At 46.7% G+C, this 23,455-nt stretch overlaps 1 protein-coding gene across 3 annotated transcripts in view; it reads right to left on the minus strand.

Moving 5' to 3' along the window:
• CDC20 (cell division cycle 20) overlaps positions 1-23,455 on the minus strand; it is a 200,844-nt gene that overhangs the window by 171,315 nt on the left and 6,074 nt on the right. The window lies entirely within an intron of this gene.

A 23,455-nucleotide genomic window follows, 5' to 3' on the forward strand; every position in this document is an offset into this window, starting at 1 on the left:
TTACAATCTAATCTAGATTGTTGAAAAATTTGAACAAAAGTTGTTTATTGTAATTTTTACAGTTTACAATTTCTAATTACTTTATTTTCCTTCTCTTTATCTATTTTGTTATATGCCTTCTTATGCGTTGCGTATGTATTCTTTAAAACAAAGTTGTTCTTTTGGCTATTATATGCACTTTTAAACAAACTTTCTATAAATTGAGCAATCAGCAAAATAAAAAATTAAAAAAAGTAGACCGTTGAGCTATCTGCTTTAGAAGGCACCATTTTATGGGCAGATTATAGCCCTCATATTATATACACACCATCCAGGAGGGAGGGGCGCGCTCAGGCAGCCATTAGAAGATATTTGATAAGGAGGCAGGTTCCTTTTTCAGCATTTCTAGCCATTGCATTGCCTCCGTGGAATCAGGAAGATTTATCACAATCTGAGAGTCACAGTATTGGTTTACACCCAATTCCATGGCCAGATTTTAAGCTGTATAAAGAACAAAGATGAGCAAGATCATGTGAGTCTCACTGCTGACAAACAGCATCCCGAGTTAGTCACAGCTTGATGTGACCACAGAATACATGTCTTGAAAGGAAGATTCTGTACACTGCAGTTCAGTTTTAATTCTTTTGCAGTCAGAATTTCTAGAGCACAGGATAGTTCAACATTTAGATTGGCACAGGTATAGTACCTTGGTTACATGGAACAAACGTTGAATATTTGCAAGACAGTTACATTGCTTCTACATTCGGTGTTCCTTGGGAAGGGCACTAGAGAATTTATTGAAGTAATAGCATGGTCTTCCACGCATTTACGTTGAACACAATGCGGGGTTGAACAACAGTGTTTCTGCCATAAGGTAAGCTAGATGAGCTTTGGTCATGTAGGCCTTCATCAGGACGGGATATTCGTGGGGTGGAAGTATCCTATGCGGTCGGATATGGGGAGCAGAGAGGCTCGATGCATCCAAGTGTCTAAGTATACTGAGCCAGATTCATTATCCATGGCGTGGCCATTCCTATTGCGAGCTTGCTGAATGAGAGTAGTTCAAGTAGCAGGCGGTGTAATCGATACAGCTTGAGTTCCGGGAGACACTGTTGGAGTCATCACTCATGGCTGCGGTCGCATGGTCTACTCTGGAACGGCGCGTGGATTTTAAGCTGTAAATGTTTAGCAAAATCGCCTTCGGGTAATCCGGATAAAGAATTATTGGTTCCCATTGCAGCCGGTGTTCCCTGCGAGCCTGGCTGCTTGTAGTAGGTTTTCCTTTGTGCTTGTATGTACACAAGTTTTAAGTCCAGTTCCTTTTATTTCTTTCTGAAGTTCCTCCTTCAGATTGTTGTAGGCTCTAAAGCTTCCTGCCATCTCTGCGCCCATGGCTACGCAGCTGTATTCCAGATCTATAAGCCTTTCAGTTGGGATACCTTCAGATTCATTTCAGCCATAGAGGTCTTAACTTCACCAACATCTTGAACCACTTTTAGCAGCAAAGTGGAGCTGAGAATTTTCATTCAACTCAGTGGACTTCTTGGGGATAGGGTTTTCTGCCACTTCAAATTCTTTTAGGAGTTCATTATCTGTTAATATCACTTAGAAGGAGAGGGCCCAGGAGCTGCAGGATTCTTCAGTGGCCAGCATTCTGGAATCAACTTGGCTATACCCTATTAAAAAGGCAACAGGGCAGTTGGAGGATGATTCACGATTTAAAACCCCTCAATGACATTGTTCAGAAAGAGTTTCCCAGCATCCAATTTGGGTAACCTTTGTGGAGAATTCCAATGTGCCAATTCCTCTCTACCTTATAGATCCCGAGCAACTTTGCTGGATTTTGAGGACTTGCATTTTTAACCTGGAGAGAGATCCTTTTTTCCACACTATTTATGATTTGAACACCCTTTCTTTTGGTTGTGGAGTGACAAACTCCTTAGGCATCTTTTACATTGTCTCACACAGCCCCTTCAGTGCAGTGGCACAGGGAAGGCTTCCAGATTTCCTAAAGGTTTGAATACCTTCTCTTGGATAAACTGTTTCCAAGAGCAGTAAAGTGAAATTGACTTACATTTAACTTTCTAGACCCAACACACCATCTTACAATAGGGTGCTGAGGGGTTACTTCGTATCCCCTTTGTCTAGCTTCTCATGTAACATGTATGTTACTTTCCTCGATGAATGGCGGTTTACTTTTAACTACCTTGGTGTGCTTTTACTGGGGGCTGCGTTTGCAGCTGCAGTAAAGCACCGAAGGGTGCCATTTCTGTCAACATGGCCCTTCTCGTCTTGTGGAAAGGTCACTCTTGAGATTTAATCTGTGCCAAACCAGGTTTGGTCCCTTTGTTAGTTTTGCCTTTGGTGGGATTCACGAGTGAAGTTCGCCCCTGGATCCAGGGTGTCTGGTGGGGGCAGGCAGCAAGGGAGGTGCCCAAAACTCCCTGTGCTTAAGTCTCCTAGGAGACAGGAATGCACTCCTAGGTGATTGGCAGTCCAGCAAGGACAGCCACCCTGCTCAGTGACTAGGCTGGAATGAAACATACATAAAAGGCGAGGCTTTTTGGCTGGAAAGGCAGAGTCAACCACTGGACGAAGGAATCCAAAGAAGACCTGGAAGAGACGCCTGCGGCAACTCCTGGACCGTTGGTTTGCCTGAAGACCTTCTGCTGTGCTGAAGCTCCAAATTCGTCTCAACTAGACAAGCACTGCAAGGACTTCTCCCATTGAATTGGTGGAACCAATCAACTCCAAAGTAAGCCACCTGGACATACTCTCGAAGCTGGTTGTATTTCCACTGCAGTTGCTGCTGGAACTGAAGAGCCAGGGAGAGAAACAGCAGATCGTGTGCGTTGCTTTAAAGTTGGCCAGGAGATCCAAAAAGATCCTCTGGACTCCCAGGAAGCAGGACTGGCCGGAGCCACCTCAGAGTGCTGGACGCCAGATTCAAGGAAAGCCGATCTCAACAGCCAAGAGTCTGCAGTGGCGCCATTTGCAGAGAAGCGAGTAGCTGTAACTGGGCTACCGAAATAAATTGTTTTTTCAGTCACCGACCGTCCCGTAGTCCTCTAGACGTCCTCCCTCTTGTCCCCACGATTGAGGCCCAGGAACACAGGATCTGCAGAGCTGCACAGGAACAGAAGCCAGCTAGAACAGTTTCTTCTAACCAAAGGTACTGTACAGTCTAAGAACTTACCTCTTGTGTAACCTAACCTGTTCTCAGTTGAGACTTGCCTTGGTTACTTCTGTAGAGTTGCTAATAGCTTCTTTACCTCTCAAGCCTAATCAGCTTGTGGCCCTAATTTGATTTCTTTTCTACAAAGAATTCTAAAACATTGTGCAAGACTTACCTGCAAGAATTGCTTCAGCTCACCTAGACTTTTGCCCAATTGGCATTGGCCTGGCTCCCTGAATGACTCTTCCATGACTGTTTGGTCTTCCTTCCAGGAAGGGGTTAGCTTATTTTTCATTTGGGTTACCAAAAGTACTTACCTGCTTCAGAATATTTGTGAGAGGTTTGTTCCAATAACCTTTTATTTCACATACTACTAAATATTGCCCTAAATGCAACAGACATTCATGCCCACAGTGTCCTAGCTATTTAAGTCACCTGAGGTAGTAGGAAGTGTACGTGTAGCATCGCAAATGGGTACTTAGCAGTCAAGACATCGCAATAGGGAGATTAGCAGTATTCAGGGTTTACACATTAGGACTACAATACGATGTAACAAGGAAACACTGACCAAAGCTTTGTATCAAAAAGAATATATTTATTTTACACTGATGTTGACACACAAATCACTATTATAAAAACAAGTTAAATAGGTCAAGAAAAGTATACACAACTCCCTATATAAATTGTAGACAAGTTTGAGCAAGAGTAAAAACTGAGCAAAACGGCACAGCAAAAACCAAGCAGAAATGGCACTAATTTCGCAAAAGGGAGGTAAAGGCCAAGTTGTACAGGAATATACTCCTGTGAACAAGTTAAGCAAGGCAGTACTTTAGCATGTATAATACTGAGGTGAAAACAGAGCAAAATGGCACTTCACAAGTTTAAAAAGAGGGAAGAAAAGGTGGTTATAAGAGTTAGGTGCACCAACACATTTCTAGGTGAGAAGGAATCTAGAGAAGGCAGTTGTAACAGATTTAGCCAGGGTCAATAGGCCTGTGCCAGAGTCAGTGGTACAGGGCAAAGTGCACAGGAGCAAAATGTTCTTGTAGCTGCAGTCAAGACTTTGTTAAACGATTCGAAAAGGCAGGCGGTTGCAGAAGGTGAAAGACAATGTTAGATGATCAGGGCAGCCAACCCAGTAAGTAAAGGATTTAAAACACCTTTAGCAGTACCCAATGAAAAGGGAGGCCTGGCGGAACAATGTACCTTAAATGTGGAAGAGGCTCCTGCAGTGGCACTAGTTGCTTGCAGTTCCTGCAATTCGGGAGATCCAGCAGAGGAAGAGAGGCTCTCGGCGTGGAGAAGAACAAGTTACTTCTTGCCTTGTAACGTTCTTTCGATGGGATGTTCCTCCGACGTATTCCTTCTCTTTCCAGCGTTGCTGGCCTCGGAAAAATGTCTCTAGAGGGCGCTGCGTGTCGACATCCGCCGAGTCAATGTCCCTCGACAGCCGCCGTATCGACGTCATCCTGCCTATAAAGGCCGCGTGCAGCATCCGTTGCTCAGTTCTGTTTTGTAGCCCACAATAATTCTTTCTGGACTAGACTAATCACCCTGAAGGAGCGTAAGCTGCAACAACAAGGGAAGTAGTACTGCGGGGATGGATGGGAGGGTTGATAAGGAATACATCGGAGGAACATCCCATCGAAAGACCGTTACAAGGTAAGAAGTAACTTGTTCTTCGAAGGGATTGTGTCCTCCGACGTATTCCTCATCTTAGATAGGCTCCCATAGCAGTATTCAGTTATTGAGGTGGGAGTACTGACTTCATGCTTCCTTTTATTGATGAATAGAGTGCAATACTGCCCTTCCAAACCTAGTCTCTTGACTGGAGGAGGAATCCAAGTTGTAAAACCGTGTAAAGGTATGGCCGGACGACCATGTGGCAGCCGCACATATGTCTCTAACCGGCACTCCTCTTTTGAGGGCCGATGAAGCTGCAATACCTCTGGTCGAATGAGCCCTAAGATTTTGAGGGGGCTCTTTTCCTGCCAGTTTATAACATTCCAAAATGGCTAAAATGATCCATCTGGAAATGGTCTGCTTAGTTATCGGTAACCCCAGCTTGTGACCTGCGTAGCCTACAAACAGCTGGTCTGCTTGTCTTATCCTAGCCAGTCTACTAATGTAAAAACTTAAAGCCCTTCTTGGGTCCAGCCTGTGTAACCTCTTCCCATTTCCCCGGATGAGGGAGGAGGATAGAAAGATGGAAGGGTAATCTTCTGAGTGATATGAAATTCAGAAACCACCTTTGGGAGGAAATTAGGCTTCACTTGCAGAACAACTTTGTCTTTGTGAAAGATTGTATGAGGGGTTTTACAAGAAAGAGCTTGCAACTCGCTCACCCTTCTAGCAGATGTAAGTGCTATTAATAAAACAGTCTTAAGGGTAAGAAATCTTAACGAACAAGAGTGGCGTGGTTCAAAAGGTGTGCCCATCAGGAAAGTTAGGACTAAGTTTAAATCCCATAGGGGAACCTGGAATGGTCTTGGGGGATAAACGTTAGTTAACCCCTTTAGAAACTGTACTACCAAGGGTAACTTGAAATAGAATGGTTCTTCCGCAGTGCGCTTAAAGATGGATAGCGCTGCAAGATAGCCTTTGATGGTGCCAACTTGAAGGCCTGAATTCGCTAAAGTAGGAAGGACAAAACCATTGGTGTACCACATGAAAAGGGATCGATGTTCTTTTCTCTACACCAGCGGTATAAAGATTTTGTTGCTGGCCTTCTTGCCGAAAGCAACACCTCCATAACATCATCAGGGAGGTCCCAATCCTTGTACCTCAGCCTTTCAGAAGCCAAGCGTGAAGGTCGAGGGTTTTGATGTCTGGATGGAGAACCTGACCTCCCTTCTGTGAGAGCAGATTCTCTGAGTGGAAGTCGAATTGGAGGGCAGATGGACAAGTCTAGAAGGTCCGGGTACCACGTTCTTCTGGCCCAATCCAGGGCAATTAGGATCATGGTTTTCCGGAATCTTCTCAACCTCCTGATCATTGAATGACAGGGACCGGTGGAAACACGTACAGAAGCGGAAACTCCCAGTCCACTATGAACGCGTCTCCCAGAGCTCCTCTCGGGGGAAATTCCCTTTGGCGAACAGATCCACCTGAGGGGTTCCCCAAAGGGCGAAGATCTCTTGAAGGACTTCCTGAGCTAGTTCCCACTCGTGGGAGACTGCTCTGCCTGCTCAGAGCGTCCGCTGTCAAGTTCTTCTCTCCAGCTAGGTGAACTGCCGATGGAGAGATTCCTTCTTGGATTGCCCAAAACCAGAGCTGCATCGCCTCTCTGCACAGAGGTAGTGATCCTACGCCTCCTCTTTTGTTGAGGTAATGCATGGCCACTGTGTTGTCCGTCATTATCAGGACATTCTTTCCTTGTACAGATGTCAGAAAAGCCTTCAGCGCAAGTCTGATGGCCCTCAGCTCTAACAGGTTGAAATGTAGTCTGGACTCCGATGGAGACCAACGACTGCTGATGGTCAAGTCGTTGGCGTGGGCTCCCCACCCCGTGAGTGAGGCATCCGTGACTACTGTTATCTCCGGCCAGGGTTGCCAAAACTGCGTTTCAGAATGTTCCGACAGGCCCACCACTGAAGGTATCGAGCCACCCTGTCGGGAACCTGAAGATCTGTCATTCTCCCTGAGAATTGTGACCACTGAGTTCTCAGTGCCCACTGGAGGGATCTCATTCTCAGGCGAGCCTCTGGCACTAGGAACAAGCAGGATGCCATGAGGCCTAGCAACCTCAAAAAGTCGAAGGCTGGGAGACGTTGGGCATTTTGAAACTTGGTAACCATCTGTAGAATATCTTGAGCCCTCCTCTGGTAGCGAGGCTTTTCCCAGAGAAGTGTCCAGGATCGCTCCGATGAACTGGAGTCTGTGCGATGGTATAATGTGACTTTTAAATTGAGGGAGAAGCCCAGTCTGAAGGGAGTGGCAAACATGATCTAGCTGGATCTGAGCTTGTTCCGAAGATACAGCTCTGATCAACCAATCGTCCAGGTAGGGGTAGACGTGAATCCCTTCCCTCCTTAGACTTGCAGCCACTACCGACATTAACTTGGTGAAGACCCTCGGGGCAGAGGTCAGCCCAAATGGCAGCACTCGAAATGGATGAGTTGCCAATTGCGAACCTCAGGTATATTGTGTTTGAGATGGATTGGCACATGGAAAGGAGCGTCCTGAAGGTCCAGAGATACCAACCAGTCCTGGAACTGAAGGGCCTGAAGGGTCTGAGAAAGTTACCATCTTGAATTTGTCTTTCCTGAGGAATTTGTTCAATTCTCGCAAATCCAAGATGGGTCTCAGTCCGTCTTTCTTTGGAAAGAGAAAGTAAGGGGAGTACCAGCCCATGTTCCTCTCCGCTACAGGTACCGGTTCTATGGCACCTTTCTCTAGCAGGTCTAAAATTTCCAGCAAGAGGAGCGGATTTGGAGCTTTTTGAGATCTGATGCCCGGTGGATGACTGAGGTTTGCGTAGGAGAGGCAGGCAGTAACCTTGTGCAACTGTCTCCAATGCCCAAGCATCTGACGTGATAGCCTGCCATTCCGCCAGATGTTGAGTTAACCTGCCTCCTACAGGTGTCTTGTGAGGGAAGTCCTCAGTGGTTTTGGGGCGGATGATGCAGATTCCGATGGTAAAGAGGCACCTGCTGTTGCTGCAGCTTTTGAATATGTACCCCGTCCACCTCGGGTAGTTTTGTCCCCTTTGAGCCGGTCGTCCTCTACCTCTTCCAAATGCAGAGTAGAAGCGAAAGGACTTGCCTCTCGCAGAGGTTCCTGTGGGACGAAAAGGTGTCTGACGGATTGCAGCGCCTAGGGATTTTGCTGCTGCCTTTGATGCTGCCTTTGATGCAGTTTTTCTAAACTGTCATCCGCCTTTTTCCCAAACAAAGAAGAGCCATCAAATGGCATGTTCAAGAGCCTGGCTTGCACATCTGGGGCAAAACCAGACTCCCTCAACCAAGCAAATCTCCTTGTTGTACTTGCTGCCATTGCTCTGCTGATACTGTCAGCTGAATCAATGCCCGTCTGGAGGGATTCGCACATAGCGTCTTTACCGTCCTGTATGATATTTAGGAACGCCTCCCTTTCTTCTCCCTCCGGGAGGCAGTCAGCCGCTGTAGAAGCACACTCCCAAAGTGTATGGCTAAATCTAGCAAGGGTGCAAGTAGCATTAATAGATTTTAACGCCATGCTACATGCCGAAAAGACTTTAGCCATAGCATCATATGTTTTATCGTCCCTGTCCTGTGGGACGGTAGGGTAAGCAGTCTTGATGTCAGTAGAAGATGCTGCCTGTACCACCAGACTTTCTGGGGATGGGTGTTGGACAAAATCTCCGGGTCTGCAGAAGATACCCTGTATTTAGTAGTAGACGTTTTTTATTTACTGCTGGGACGACATCTGGGGTTTCCCAGTTCGTCATGATTTTCCTTTGAAGAGCTTTATGAAAAGGTACTACAGGATCCTCCTGTGGACCTTTATCAAGAATATCCGTGAGGTCATCCTGTTGGAAAGCCTGTGAAGGTGTTGACCATCCCATAAATTCTGTGATCCTGGCCATTAAGGCTCTATAAGGGGTTTCAGCATGCTCCCCCGGGTCTGGCCTAGCGAACTCCACCTCAGGGGAAGTGTCTAAACCACTTGCCTCATGTAAGGAGTCATGAGTTCCTTTCATCTGCGTTCCTCTGAGGATAACTCCTCTTGAACTGGGGTTGCAGATCCCTGCAACTCAAATGTCTCTTCTTGGTCAGATAGTTCTCCCTCTTCCATAATTGAGGACATTGTTCTCAATTGGTCTGAACTCACAAAGGGTGTGAAACACATCTCCAAGGCAGAGGGTGCCAAATTTGTAATCGGCCTCGAAAACGTTGGTCGTCGACGCAGATTAAGGCTTCGAAAACAAAGGTGGAGGCCTCGAGGTCCTCGATAGAATTGGAATTCTGCTTGAGGATGTCGACAATCTCGACGACATCGTCATCGAAGACCTGAGAATAGCCACTTGGTGCGCCGCAACAGTGACTTTCCTTGGCGTCGACGCCGGTGTCGAGTCGACAGACCCGTGTGTTGAAGGAAGACACCGACCTCAGCAGAACCTTCGTCGACGGAACCTTCGAAGGATTCGAGGTCTTTGCTTTACTCGAGGGTTCGTGACGCGCTCGAGAAGCTTCCTTCGCCGGGTACTGCAACTCGCGGCGTTTTAGACCTTCGGGTCTTTCAACCAGAGCATTGCTCTCGGCAGTCTTAGAGGGGGTCGAGGCCGCTTTCTCGAAGACGATCATATTTTTTCGGAATTCCTCCCATTCAGCCCGGGAACTATGTTTCGTGGGGCAAGGGATTCTCTTAGGTGAAACAGAAAGAGGACGAAGGGGATCTTCGGCGTCCCCTTTTCGAGTGCTTCGATCTCGAGGAGTGATGGACCCGCTTCAGGACCTGGAACGCGAATGGTGACGAGGAGACGAATGTCTCGACTTCGTCGAGGAAGAAGCTTTAGAAGTCTTACCTTTTTCCAGCTTCCCTCTACACTCCTTCAGGGCCTTAGCTGTCATGGACATACAGTCCTCGCACTCCGAACAATGGTGTTCAGCTCCCAAACACCACAGACAAACCCTGTGAGGGTCAGTCAGCGACATCTTTTTTCCACAGTCTCTGCATTTTTTAAAGCCGGACCGAGGGGTTGTCGGTTTCGACGAGGAAGCCATCGAGTATGGATCGAATATCTCGAGGAAATTGAATTCTCTACGAAAACTGCAACGATATTACGAGGCACTGAGTAAGCGCGGAAAAACGGAACTGAGCAACGGACGCTGCGCGCAGCCTTTATAGGCAGGATGACGTCGATACGGCGGCTGTCGAGGGACATCGACTTGACGGACGTCGACACGCAGCGCCCCCTAGAGAAAATTTTTTCCGAGGCCAGCAAAGCTGGAAAGAGATATCTAAGATAAGGAATACGTCGGAGGACACAATCCCTTCGAAGTTAGAGTTACTGCACTGCGAAGAGATGAAACCAGGCGTGGTGCTGCCCAATGAATAAAAGGTATGCTCCTTTAAATCGCGGTCTGGGTGGACGGGTGCCTGGCTATCCGGTCTCCTAGTGCTTGGCACTGGCGATTCGACCAAGGCAGGTCCTGGAAGGCGATTGGCAAACTGGTTGGCCCCACCAGCTCAAGGGAAGACGACTCTTGCAGGTGAAGATCTTCGAGTCGTTGGAGAAAAGTGGTGAGGATCTGCAGCAGGGCTTCACCGGTGGTTCAGGCATTGCAGAGGTCTGCCTATTCCTCCCCCCTCACATCTAGTCTACCCCAGACTCAGTGGCACCTAGAGGATGGCTTCTGTGTAGAAGTCTGACAAAAGGACGAACAAAAGATCCCGACCTGGGTTAGGACTACAGAGAAAGACACGAGAAAGAAATTAAATCAAAGTTCTGGCAATAAAAACCTACCGGAGTAAAGTTAATATCAAAATAAACCAGCCGTATGTTGAGGCTGTCCGTGAACGTGGTAGCCTCGAACAATGGGAAAATCCCAGACGGAAATATTCACAGTCGAATATTTTCTGGTAGTAACCACTGCCACAGGCCAGAACCTGAGAGGGACTGTACGGTACCCCCTCAAAAATGAACACTAGGGAAAAACTATGAACCCTTCCGAGTAACTCCATAGTAAGCTGGGTTGTACTGGTTTTGTTCATAAGATTTCACTAGTAAAGTCAATGGGGACTTTACATGCCCTGGGAGACAGTAGTTGGTCCCAGGGTATGGAGTATGTTTGGGGGTCGCTATGACACCTCTGTGGTACAGCAGAGGGTGCCGTGTACCACACATGTAAAAAGATTCCTATGAGGGTGATAAAAACCTCAGACCATAAGCACACAAGACAGCCTAAAACACACACTAGCACTCTGTCTAAGAGTGGGAAAAAAGGGTCACTCTTAGCAGGAGAAAAAATAAACCCTTCAAATCCAGCAAAGTTGCTGGGGGACTCTATAGGTAAGGGAAATTAGCCATAGAAGAGAATTCTCCCTAACACTTATATTGCCCCCTTCTGAAGAAGGCTTATTCAGACTGACAAATTAATAGTTTAATCAAGCAACCTTGTGTTCATTTTATTTCGAATGTGTGAATCTGTGCAACTCCCCTACAGCTCACATTGACCCCTCTTGAGATATCCTTGGCTGCTCAACATGCTACCAACCTGTGTAGTACAGATTTATACCAAAGGTTGGGTTCCCATTGCCAGGTGTAGGGTTGTACTGCACACAAAGTACTGCATACAATCTTGGCTAACAGTAACAGTCCCAAAGAAGCTACCCATTTCATGGTGGTTGACTTGAACAATGCGTTTCTCAGTGCCCCTCCACCCAGACTCACAGTACCTTACGGCGTTCACCCTGGGAGGAAAATGCCATGAACACTGCCGTTTGCCCCAGGGGTACTGTAAAAGCCCCAGTATTTTTAACAGGATCCTGCATGAAGATCTAGGAACATTCAGGTGCCCAGCACAATCATTCAATGCGTAGATGACCTACTGGTCAGCAACAGCAAACATAGCTGTTGAAGGGATTCCACCACACTACTACAACTGCTAGCAAGGAAATGGTACAAAGTGGATAAGAAGAAGCTCCAGTAAAGTTTAATGGAAGTGCTCTACTTAGGGCAACTCAATCTCCAAAGATGGCAAAAGAATATAGATATATATCACACTTAATACCCAGAGGTTTCTAAGCGCAGACCTGGGGATTGGACCCATGTTGCTACATGTCTTGCTTCCACGCCATCCTCCCGAGGTAAGGGCAGCTACGGTGTGCACCTCTCCCAAGCCACAGTGAAATATATGCAAAAGTTCCTGGGGCTCTAACCATTGTAGAGCCTGAACCTTAAGACTATGCAGCATACACCAAACCGCTACTACAGGGCCTCGAAGACACCCAAAAACAGGGCAATGCAAGTTTTAATCATTTAAAAGTGGTGATTTCAACAGCCCCTGTCCTCGCCACCCCACCCCCAATTACTTGCAGGAATTCTGCATTTTCCCCTCACTCAAACGGCACACTGCTCATGATAGAAAGTTCAATGGGTAACGTGCTACAGCAGCATGTTCAATTTCGGTCCTGCAGGGACAGTACGTGTGCGAACTAGCACTCGCTGCAGCAGCCTTTGTCATTGAGAAAAGTTGCACAATTGTCATGGGATGCTCAGTAACATACAGCACACACACTCTTTGGACTACGAGTGTTCCACGTCCACACTCAAAATGGCATCAGCATAGGAGAAGACGACTGTCCCGCCCACATACCCATGTAGTACGATGTAGAACATTAAATCCCACCACATTTCTAACCAAACTATGCACAGCTGTTACAATGGCATGATTGCGCATCATAGGAAGGGGAGGGCGACGATATCCCCAAAGCTGAAGACAGTGCATTAGAGAAAGGAGAAGTACTTAGTTATCGGTCAGCATCAATTGACCAGGACACAGGTGAGGAACGTGGTGCGCCTAGAAGAGGGAGAAAACAAAACACTGGTTATTACCCCTGCATTAGTCTGCCCAGGCAGCAGACCTCGTAGCACTCCTAGAAGCCCTGCTGCCTTCAGAGGATACCATATTACCATCTGCCTATGTCAGTGCTAAGGCACTGTAGCATGTAGTGGTAGATGCACAACACTAGATGACTCCATTTTGTATTAGGCCAGAAAGGATAAGCTGCAGGCACGTGCTGTTCACATTCCCGGTTCTCAATGCCCAATTTCTGTAAAACATAAGAGCCCTGCTCCCACAGAAGTCCACTTCCCCCTCGTTCCTCTAGTGTTGCGAATATTTAGGACTACTCCCTGCAAAAGCGCGAGACCAAACCAGGCTCTGCGTCCATATCTCCACTAAACTGCCATTAGGCCACTAACCCCACCCACCCAGCCCCACACTACCAACTCAACCCCTACATTCCTGGATACACAAGCGGCCCCCCGGTCCAAACAAATCAAATGTCCACAGAGGATCTAATCATGCGCAACTTTTTTTCTAGCATGAAAAAAATGGGTATAGAGACGGATACATGTGGTAGTTCGTGCATACTTGTTATAACCGGAAACAGTGAGCCTGGGGAGAGGGCTGTTGGATACCAACATTTAGCGAGTGGTTGGGCCTGCGGCGAGGGCCAGAGTGAGCGCCGAATTAGGCGTGATTGGGAGTTCTGTTCTGTACACTACACCCGAAGGCATCTTGACGCTACATATCATGCCCAAACCATAAGAGAATGGTAATTGGAAAACAGCAAAAGGATGTATGATGCATCACAGCCCACAGTACAAAGGGGAGGGAGTTCCAGGCTTTCACGGCAGCCACAGAAAAGGCTCGTCTCCCAAAACGAGAGCGCTTTACAGAAGGGAACTGGACAGTCAGAGGAGCACAATATAGTATTTGTCCTGAATAATATATTCAGCTCTGATTTTATAGAACACTCTGCACCATACATAGAGACTTGAATAGAACATGTTTCTCTACCAGGAGCCATTGTAATTGGTGTAGAAGTGGAGTCATGTGACAGCCAAAAGGAGGATGTAGAATCACCCTGGCTGCCATGTTTCCTAACTGAAGGCAGAGAAGCAGACAAGCAAGCTGTGCCAGTTAGTTTGCAGTAGTTGATAATACTGAGAACCGAAGAAGAAACCACTGGGGCATGGAAGCAAGAGGGGACAAAAGGAAGTACCTTGCGAAGAGTCCATAGCTTTAAGTGACCAGATTGACAAACTCCTTCATCGACAAAGAGGCTGAGATTTGTACACCTAAATCCTTCACCACTACAACTGGAGAAGGACAGGGCCCAGGAGTGAAGGCCAAAACTTAGGGGTTCAGTAGAGAAAAGAGTGCAACCTACAACTAGCACCACAGCAGTCCCTCAGCCACCTCAGAAGAGGAGATCAAGCCGCAGAATAATTTGCACATCGGCACAGGAATAGCACATTCAGTCGTGGGAGAGGACGAGTGCAACAAGTGGCTGAATATATATGAGAAAGCAGAGCCTTGGTGGACTCTGCTAATTAAAGACATACCGATCCTCCAGGAAGAAAAAAACACAAGTACCTGTCCAGAGAATCAAACACAGGACAGATGGGTTATCAGGGTGGAGTGGTCAATAGTATCAAAGGCAGCTGACAGGTCTAATAATCGGCGCCCCACTCCACCCAGATCATCTACTACCGATACAAGCACAGATTCCGTACCCCTGCCAGGACGAAAGCCAGACTGAAACAGAAGCAATTAGAAGACTCTAACAAAGGAACCAAGCAGGGTCGTGATCAAGGATCCCATACATTTCATAAGAAATAGCAGAAGCACAATTGGGCGAATATTAGAGATGGTAGAGGGCTCCAGTTGTGGTTTCTTTAGGATCAGGATCACGAGAGCATACTTCAGCCCCTCTGGGATAATTCCTGCTGCAAATGATTGGTTAACTGATGTAAGCGATGTAATCGAGTGGTAAAGGGAGCAAGTGTGGGTAACGGGTGTATAAACAGGGGAGCTGGGATTTAAAAAAAGAGGGGGGTTAGGGGAATAATGGTTGATCTAGACAGCCCACTGGAGCACATGCCAACAATTGCCCCAGTACAGCAATGGAAGTACAATTTTCAATGGGCCCAGGAGACTGCAGGTCCGTTTTTCCATGCATGGCCTGGGGAAAGGAACTTTACAGCAAAATAGATAAGTACTTGTAGCCGTTAAAATAGAAGGGCCCCTAAAAGCAGACAGAACCTATTGGGGATCTGGAAGTTATATGAAGAGAAATAGAGAAAAGGGAGAAAAGAGACTGCGGGAGGGAGCGGACCAAGCGCTTCACCCCCAAGGGGTCTATGTAACATTGCAGCCCACAGCGGGGAACACCAACTCCGAGAGAATCAGGAGGGACTGCGAAAGACAAGTGAGAAGGACAGGCGCACAAAGGAAGGAAATACACACAAGGGGAGAGAGAAAATACCTACCAGACATAGAAAAGTAAGCACCAGCAGGCTGATGCATTTTTTCCAGTGAGGCCAAACTGACTGAGAGCAGAAGTGCAGTAAGGCAGACAAAAGGGAATGGCCATCAGGGAGAATAAAATTCATATTAGAAGAGGAGGAAGAATGCAGAAGGAGGGGATGTGGACGATGCAGCCTCAGACGAAGGACTGCTAGATGGGACAGTGACGAATGGATGCCTGATGGGGAAAGAGGTAAAGAGGCAGGACAGCGACGGAAATGGCAGACTGGTCAACCTCACTCCGCAGCATGTTAGGGAAGGTGAAAATAGTAGCGACTCAGGCCACCAAAGGAGGAGTCATTGGTCCAAAGACATGAGCGATGCAGAAAACAAACTTGTGCAAAGGAAACTAACAAAATACCCAATGAAAGGGGCAATACTAGTGCCAGACGACACAACAGTGGCACCTGCACCACAGGAAGGGTTTCCAGCAGGGAATTTACAACAAGGGGGCTACATGGAGCCGCAATACACGCCACAATGGGGACCACCACCACAAATTACATGCACAGGGATATTTTGTACCCTAAGAGGAAACCAGCAGCGGGAATAGGGCGATGGAGGGTCAGGTTACAGGGTCTTTGGTCTGTTATATATGCCAGAACATAGGGCACCTACTGCCCGCCTTTTGTGCAGCAGGCACAGGCGATTCAAGTGGCATAGAAACCGGGATAAGCACAGTACAGCTGCAGCAGATGCAGCTTCTACCAGCACAACCACAAATGCCCACACTGCAGGGTGGGACGCAGGCAAGAGATGGTGGCATATTAGCCCCAGCTGTGATAACCTCCAGCAGTGGTGAGAGGACTGCAGTGGTGCTAGGACATAATGTAGAGCCCCACTACACCAGGGTCAGTGTTGTAGGGGGAATGTGTTCCCTTTCTCACCAAGCAACCCATAGCAATAGAGGGGCACACAGAAGGCCTGGGTGTGTCCAGTACTAGCAATAATTGATGATCCTGAAAAGGAATCTGATGTAGTAGTGAAAATAGAACCAAGAGAATTTCTTATAGGCACAGGAGCAACCAAATCCTGCATTATGGAGGGGAAATTCCCATTATCAAACAAGGGGATGGATATGCAGGGCTTCTCTGGGGTGCAACACACTGTAGCGCCACTACTGTATTCTAAGACGCTCCGATAAATATACAAGGGAGAGATGCTCAGCAAGCTAAAAGCAACAATTTCATTCACGGAGAATAGGATGGTGTGTACCATAGCAGGCATGGTTCTACTCATCTTGGCGGCGCATGCACAGAGTACTCTGCGGGCACAGGTCTTGTACCGAAGCATTCCTGTACGGGGTTGAGAAGCTGCTAGGATGGGTCCTGGGGATACAAGGAAGGTGTTCCAATTGGAATTGGCCTTAGGATGTCTGTTTAGACCACAGTGCTAAAAGGATGACATGAAGGGGACAACAGTCGTGTTACAACTAGAGGAAGTAGTGATACACAAAGACATGGTGATCTTGGAACATGGAATGGCGTATGGTGCCATGCATTGGCCATACACTGACAATTTCACTAGTATTGGATGAACAATTGTTCTCAAGAGGAGGAGGGAGAGATGGCGTTTCAGATAGATACATTGCCCAGTTCAAGTAATGGAAAAGCTGGTACCAATACTAGCGCAGTTAGTGAAACATGGGAACAAACACAGAAGAGGACCTCAAAAAAGTTCAAGTGAAATTATGGACCAAGGGACCCCATGATGTGGAGTTTTGAAAGGAGAGGGGTGGTGAAAAGGGGCAATACCCATTAATTATCCAGAGAAGCCGATAGTGGAATATGTTCTACTCTACATACACTTTGGCAACAGGACATCCAGTCTGCATCGCCAAGTAACAGCGATATAGCCGATAAAGAAATCAAAGTGTCTCATCAAGTTATTCAGGATCTGCACCCTCTAAAAGTGGTTGAATCAGAATTTCCTTTGGTCCCGAAGTCCGTCACAATTTAGACCATTTACATCTCCAGAGTCTAAAGTCTTACAAATTAACACCTCATGTACTGTATACCCCAGGGCAAGTGAGGGTCTCATGCTTTGCCAATCTAGTAACCGTTGTAGGTTCATACTGCTCCTATGAATAAACAGGCTTCCAGTATTAGCGAATACTGGAGCAGCTGGGAATCTGAAGCATGCTGAAAGGTCGTGCTTGTAAAAACCATAACTGCCCCGAAACAGTAAAGCATATTCTAACGAGTACCCCGTTATGACATCAGTAATCATGCTAAACCTCAGTGACCATGTCCATAACCTGACGATTAGCGAGTGTGCCTTTTGGCTAAGGTGCTTGAAGGTAATAAGTCTACAGCTGGCCCTCATCGAGTCTGGCTATTCCTCAGCCAGCTCCCGCTGTCATGTGCTGAGTCATAGTCCCTATTGGGAGGAAATGGACCCCTAGATTACAAATTGTGACAAATTTGAGAAATACTGTGAACAACTTTAGTTGGTCTGATTGCTTGCTGGTTTGCGACTCATGTATTCTATGCATGGCATTTTTATTCCTAATTTAACTCTTTAACATTCGCCTTTATCGGATTCTATTATTTTAATTGACCAACATCCCAACAAAAAGGTGAATAACTTGTCATCCGACTTGAAGAACACCTTTCCCATTCCCTTGCACCCAGACTCATGTACCAACCATATTTACATATTGCGGGACCATATTCGAGCACAATGGTTTGCCTCAAGGATACTTCGAGTCACGTAGCATTTTTAACAGGGTGATCCAGATGGACCAGTGCAATGTACAAATGTCAAGTACACTGATCCAGTAGGTTGAGGATTTTTTTGATATGCAGTGAGCTGCCGGTACACCAGACATTGTTAGCAGAAAAAGGATTAAAAGGTGGACGAAGTGAAATTGCAATATTGCCACAAGAGGTTGTGTACCTGGAACAAATCATATCCATTAAGGGGCGCAGGATAGCACCAGAGGTTACAGGTCATACACTCCACAGCCTGCCCACATACAGTGAAGGAAATGCAGAAGTTCCTGGGACTATTTCAGATTACTCCATTCACAAAAACCCTGTTAAGGTGAAGAAGGAACCAAGATGGACATTGGAAATGAATGAATCACAAAAGATGCACTGGCCCATGCCCCAGTGCTGGCCACCCAAAACTACAGCAAACATTTTTATCTGTACTTACATTCAGACGGTGCCATGATTACAGTGGTCCTCAAAAAAAGCTACAGGGACAAGAGCCCCTAGCATATTACAGTGGTATTCTAGACCCAGTGATGCAGGGACATTTCCCCTGCAAACAAGCGCTCACGCTGCAGTGTTTGCTATAGAAAAGGCAGCGACAATCATGGGGTGCCCTATAGTACTATGTGGGCACTCACTATTCGCCATCCTCGAGAATCAAAAAGCACACACTTACACACAAAGGGTGTCAGGTTGCGAGGCAATGGCGACTAACCCAGCCATTGAGGTAGGGAGATGCTGTGTGGTCAGCCCAGCTACCTACTTGGAGCCTGTAGAGGAAGGCGACTACATACATTGATTGTTCCATTCCGTAGTGTCAATATGCACTGCACAAAGGAAAAAGAATAGCAGGGGCTGTAAAGACTGGAGGGGGGGTCATCTGCAGTCCTGCCCTCTATATGGCAGAGTAGAAGCACAGAGCATCCCCTCTTTACTTTATTACAGTAGCAATGGACGAGTAATCAAGGCTTACCTCTCAGGAGGTGATGCAGGCTGGTTCTAAGTACAGTAGTCCCCAGGCCCCCAACAAAGGAATGTCCACAAACCGTGATAACAGATAAATAAGGGTCAAAACACTGATTAGGCAATACGATAATTTTAAATATACACAATATCTATGTGGTACCACAGTTCACTCTGGACTCCTTTGACTGCTTTGTAATGACATACAAGTCTAATAGCAATGTGAACAAACAATTGGCAGAATACCGGGGGTCCCAACCACTAGCCCAGGTAAGGATCCCCCACCTGGGCAACCTGTAAATAAGATACAGACAAGCCCAGTCCATATATTGTTTAGCAGAGTCTTATTCCCTTTTACAAAAGTTCTACCCCAATGTACCTGGTCTAGCAGAGTTAGTTGACAGATCCTTCTTGAGTGCACTCCCTTTAAGGCAGGAGCCACGGATCGTCGAGATCCCTTGAAGAAAAGGGTGTACACTGTTGTAGAGGCAGCAGCTACGGTCCTGGCGGTGCTCGTCGACGATCGGTCGTGGACGTCCTGCAAAGCTGAGGCACGTGGTGCATGTAGACTACGATAGTTCGTAGCAGCAGACTGAAGGACGTAGGCCCAGCAAGGGCATCAGGGTTGAAGATCGATGCAACCACGGCTGGCTTTCGGATCTTCGTCTGCGTCTTGAGGACTTCAGGTGGTGGGAAACCCACTGGCAGATACTCCTCTGTCGGTGACTACTTTCTCCGGCGGGACAAAGCAGTAGACGTGATGAGCAAGGGAGTCCTTGATTCAAAGTCTTAGGCAACGGAGTGTTGCAGCTCCGGTCGACGAGATTACAGCAGTCCTCCGAACCTCGGTCGATGGGGGATGACAGTTGATGGCTTATATGTCCTGGTGCTTCACTTCAGGATTCCTCAGCAGTCCCTGTATCCGGTTGGCAGCCTTTCAATGACCACTTCCGGGGAGCCATTGGAATTGACGGTAAGCATGTGCACGATGGTCCCTCAGGAAGGTAAGCTGGGATTCAACAAGTTATCCACACAGAAATTGAAGGATAATGCGAGACGACCCATGGCGACATGGAGAACCACCAAAGATAAGTAGGAAGAGGTCCAGTAACTATAGATCAAGATCTTGGTGGATTCTGCTGGACACTATCCCACCACATTTAAGACTCTTCAACAAGGAGTCTGTTTTTCAGTTTGCCCCCGCTTCCTGGGGTACAGACGGCAGCCAACACAAAATGGATTACAAGCTGCTCCAATTGGCTAAAGCAACCGAAAATGGACTGAAGAGCTGGCAGCTTTGCGTTTAATGGCCCTGCAAAAAAAACAGAATCCACCATGTACGACTGCTATGGAAGGCGGCCTGTGTCATAAGATCTGGAGCACATGTTGCACAATACCCACAAATTAGGCAGCCAGCGGAACATGAACAGAGGTCGTTGAGCAGATCCGAAATGAAAAAAGACAGAAGACGTCACATCAAACATCTGGCTGGATGCTTTATTTGCCTGGGTCACAGATTGGTTGGCAACAATGTTCAAAATAAATGTCGCTGTGATGCTTCATCGCAATCTGCCTCGGCATGTGGGTCATCAGCTGGTGCAATTGTCACCAAAGTAAAGCATGTTACATAAAGTCAGCAACTCAAATTGAGCTTGGTAAAGTGTTGGTGAGGAACCTCCAAGCGTGAATGAGAGGGAGGATGATAAGAGTACATTTTTACAGCTCCCCCACAAGACTTAGAAAACTACGAGGAAAATATTTAGATGGGTACGAAGAGGAAGGGGGACATGAACAGGGTCACGTGCGCAAGAAATTAGGAAATGAGTGGGAGGAGGTGCCGATCGAAAGAGGGGGAATGTATTAAAGGTGCTAATTTAGCACCAGATAAGGGGGTCCCCACCTACGAGAGTAAAAAACAGTGAACAGGGCACTCAAGGGGGAAAGCACCAGTACACAAACCAACTGCAGTCACACCATGAAAGAAGGCCTTGCGGGTATAGGGATGCACTGGGTGTACCATTGCCCTCAGAAACAATCAGTCTGGTTTCCGTCCTTCTCATTACACTGAAAAGTCTCTCCTTTCGGTGCGTTATTCCAAACACTTACCTTTCCTTATTTGTCTAGACCCATCTGCAGCTTTTGACACGGTTGATCACTCCTTAGTCACTCTTTTGGCTTCTCATGTCCTGGTTTCATTCATCTCTTTTTCAGTCTCTTGGGCAGGCAAGTCTTCAATTATTCTCGGCTGCCCACGGTGTGCCTGAAGATCAGTTCTAGCCATTTTGCATTCTCGCTCTACACATCTTGCGGCTGTCATTTCCTCCTTTGGGCTGTCCCACCATTTCCACGTGGATTACACCCAACTACTTCCTTCCCCCTTCTCTCCTGAAATTCACCTTAATCTTCTGCTTGCCTGGCTGCAATCAAATCTTGGATGTCCTCCCGTTATCTCACCCTTAATGCTGCAAAGGCCGATGTACTGTTTTTCCCTGCCAACAATCTTTCTCCTCATCTTACACCCTCCTTCATTTCATTTACACCCTCTAAGCTTCCCATTTCATCTACAGCTCGTAATCCTAGTCTCTGCTTCAATACAAATCTTTCTCACCAACTTACTGCTCTGGTCGCTTTCACCCAAGGCCCGTCCATTTATTTCATACTTCTCAGGCATAAAACTTTTAATCTCCAATTTTTTCTCGACTTCCTATTAGGCCTCCCCAACTAATCTTGCCCTGCTTAAAATCTTCCATCCGTCTTTTGTGTCTGCTCTCATCGCAGGACTATTACCGATTCTCTGGTTGGTTCTTGTATTTAAATCTCATGGTCTTGCTCCCAGATCTCTTTCTGCACCAATATCCTTCTATATCCCTGCACCTCTCTTCGCTCTTCTCACTTTACTCTTGGCTCCTCATCCACCAGTGTGCTCAGTCCCGGTTTTGTTCCTTTGAGCTTCTTGCTCTTCTCCATTGTAACACTCTGCTTAATATCCCCTCCATTTCAACCTTGTTTCGTGGTTCTCTGAAATCCCATTCCAAAACATTTGAGCAATTGTTCTGCGTTTATACATTTTGTAACCGTTGGCGCTAAATAAAATGTGACTGTCAGAATAAAATAGAAAAAAAATCCCAGATAAATGTGATGCCCTCAGGATGGGCCTAGCCCAGGAAACTTCTTCTAAACACATGATCAACACATCACAGGCCAGGGAGATGCGCGTCATTGGCAGACTAAACAGTTAGCACACTGAGTGATGTAATAGCAGGGTGGCGAGCCAATTCTCTGGGCACTTGTATTAGAGGGGAAATCTAACCAAGCCAGGGAACCATTCACAGCGCCACGAGTACCTATCGGCAGGTGGTTATGGGAATGGGAAGCTGAAGTAGGTGGTGTTCCTGAAGGACCAAGCCAACGGTAAGTTTCTATGTCCCTGGGAGGTATCCAGCCTTCAGGAGTACCCACTACAAAGTTTGGAAAAGGAAAATATCCAATAGGTACCGTGTGAATGTCTCCCTGCTCACCAGAAGCAGAGTTGTGTTTTGCAATGGTACCAACCAATGGCATAATATATTTCCGGCAGTCAGAACAAATGTTATTTTACTGATTGCAAACTGTTCCTGGGAGGGGTGAGAATCGATGTGGCGCCACATCGGTGGGTTGGGGTTAGAGGGGGGGGGGGGGGGGGGGGCGGCAATAGAGTTAATATGCTGCTGACCTCTTAGCTCCAATCGTGTTCCAATAACATTTAGCTCCAAGGATGACATGCAATTAATTTCTGGGGAACAGTAGAAAATACGAACATTCAAGATGTAACCAATGCCTTGACCATAGTATTCGGAGCATTAAACCAATGTTCACTGTATGCACAGAGCTCAGCCATCAAACAGTTCCAGTCCACCGTTTTGATTTCTGCTCACCCAGTTATAAACAGCACCGTTTGCTTTTTTTTATTATGATTTTTATATCATAATAAAAGTCATCGGCAAAACCCACCCACCCCCAAGAGTACAGTTTGAGGCAAACCACCATTGCTTTTGCTGATGCCTGCAGCTCAACCAGGAAGACTGGAATTTAAATATCCATTACACACAACACCCACAATTGTAAACGATTAGTTGTTCTCTTGGCAGAAGAAACTGCCAACAGTAAAGGTAAAGAGCAATAGTGCAAACATTACTTTTACAAGCAATGAATGCAAACCGTTATTCAAAAACCCAAATGAAAACTTTACTCAGCTATAAAACAAATATATACATTGTAACCTAATATATAAATTGACAACTAGCAACAGGGATAGAAATTGAAGATTAGGTAAGCAGGAGCTAAAAGCAGCTCCTGTGTATCCAGCATTAACTAGTGGCATAGCACCACACATCCAACTTCCACATGAGATGCAAACCTATCATCTTGTCCATTTATTCTCTTAGGCTTTAAATATCTTATAGATGTGCTCGAATATTTATAGATTATCAAGAGTTAAATTCACACAGGTGGGCGAGTTCAGCTTCGGTTGGCCTGGGGAGCCAAAAGTAACTGTTGGTGCCAAGCTAACCAGGCTCTTCTAGGATACAAGCTGGAGCTATCTTGTACAGAGCTAGGGAATC

The sequence above is a fragment of the Ambystoma mexicanum genome, chromosome 1q (assembly GCF_040938575.1).
Source record: "Ambystoma mexicanum isolate Mex_15411 chromosome 1q, UKY_AmexF1_1, whole genome shotgun sequence".
Lineage (NCBI taxonomy): Eukaryota > Metazoa > Chordata > Amphibia > Caudata > Ambystomatidae > Ambystoma > Ambystoma mexicanum.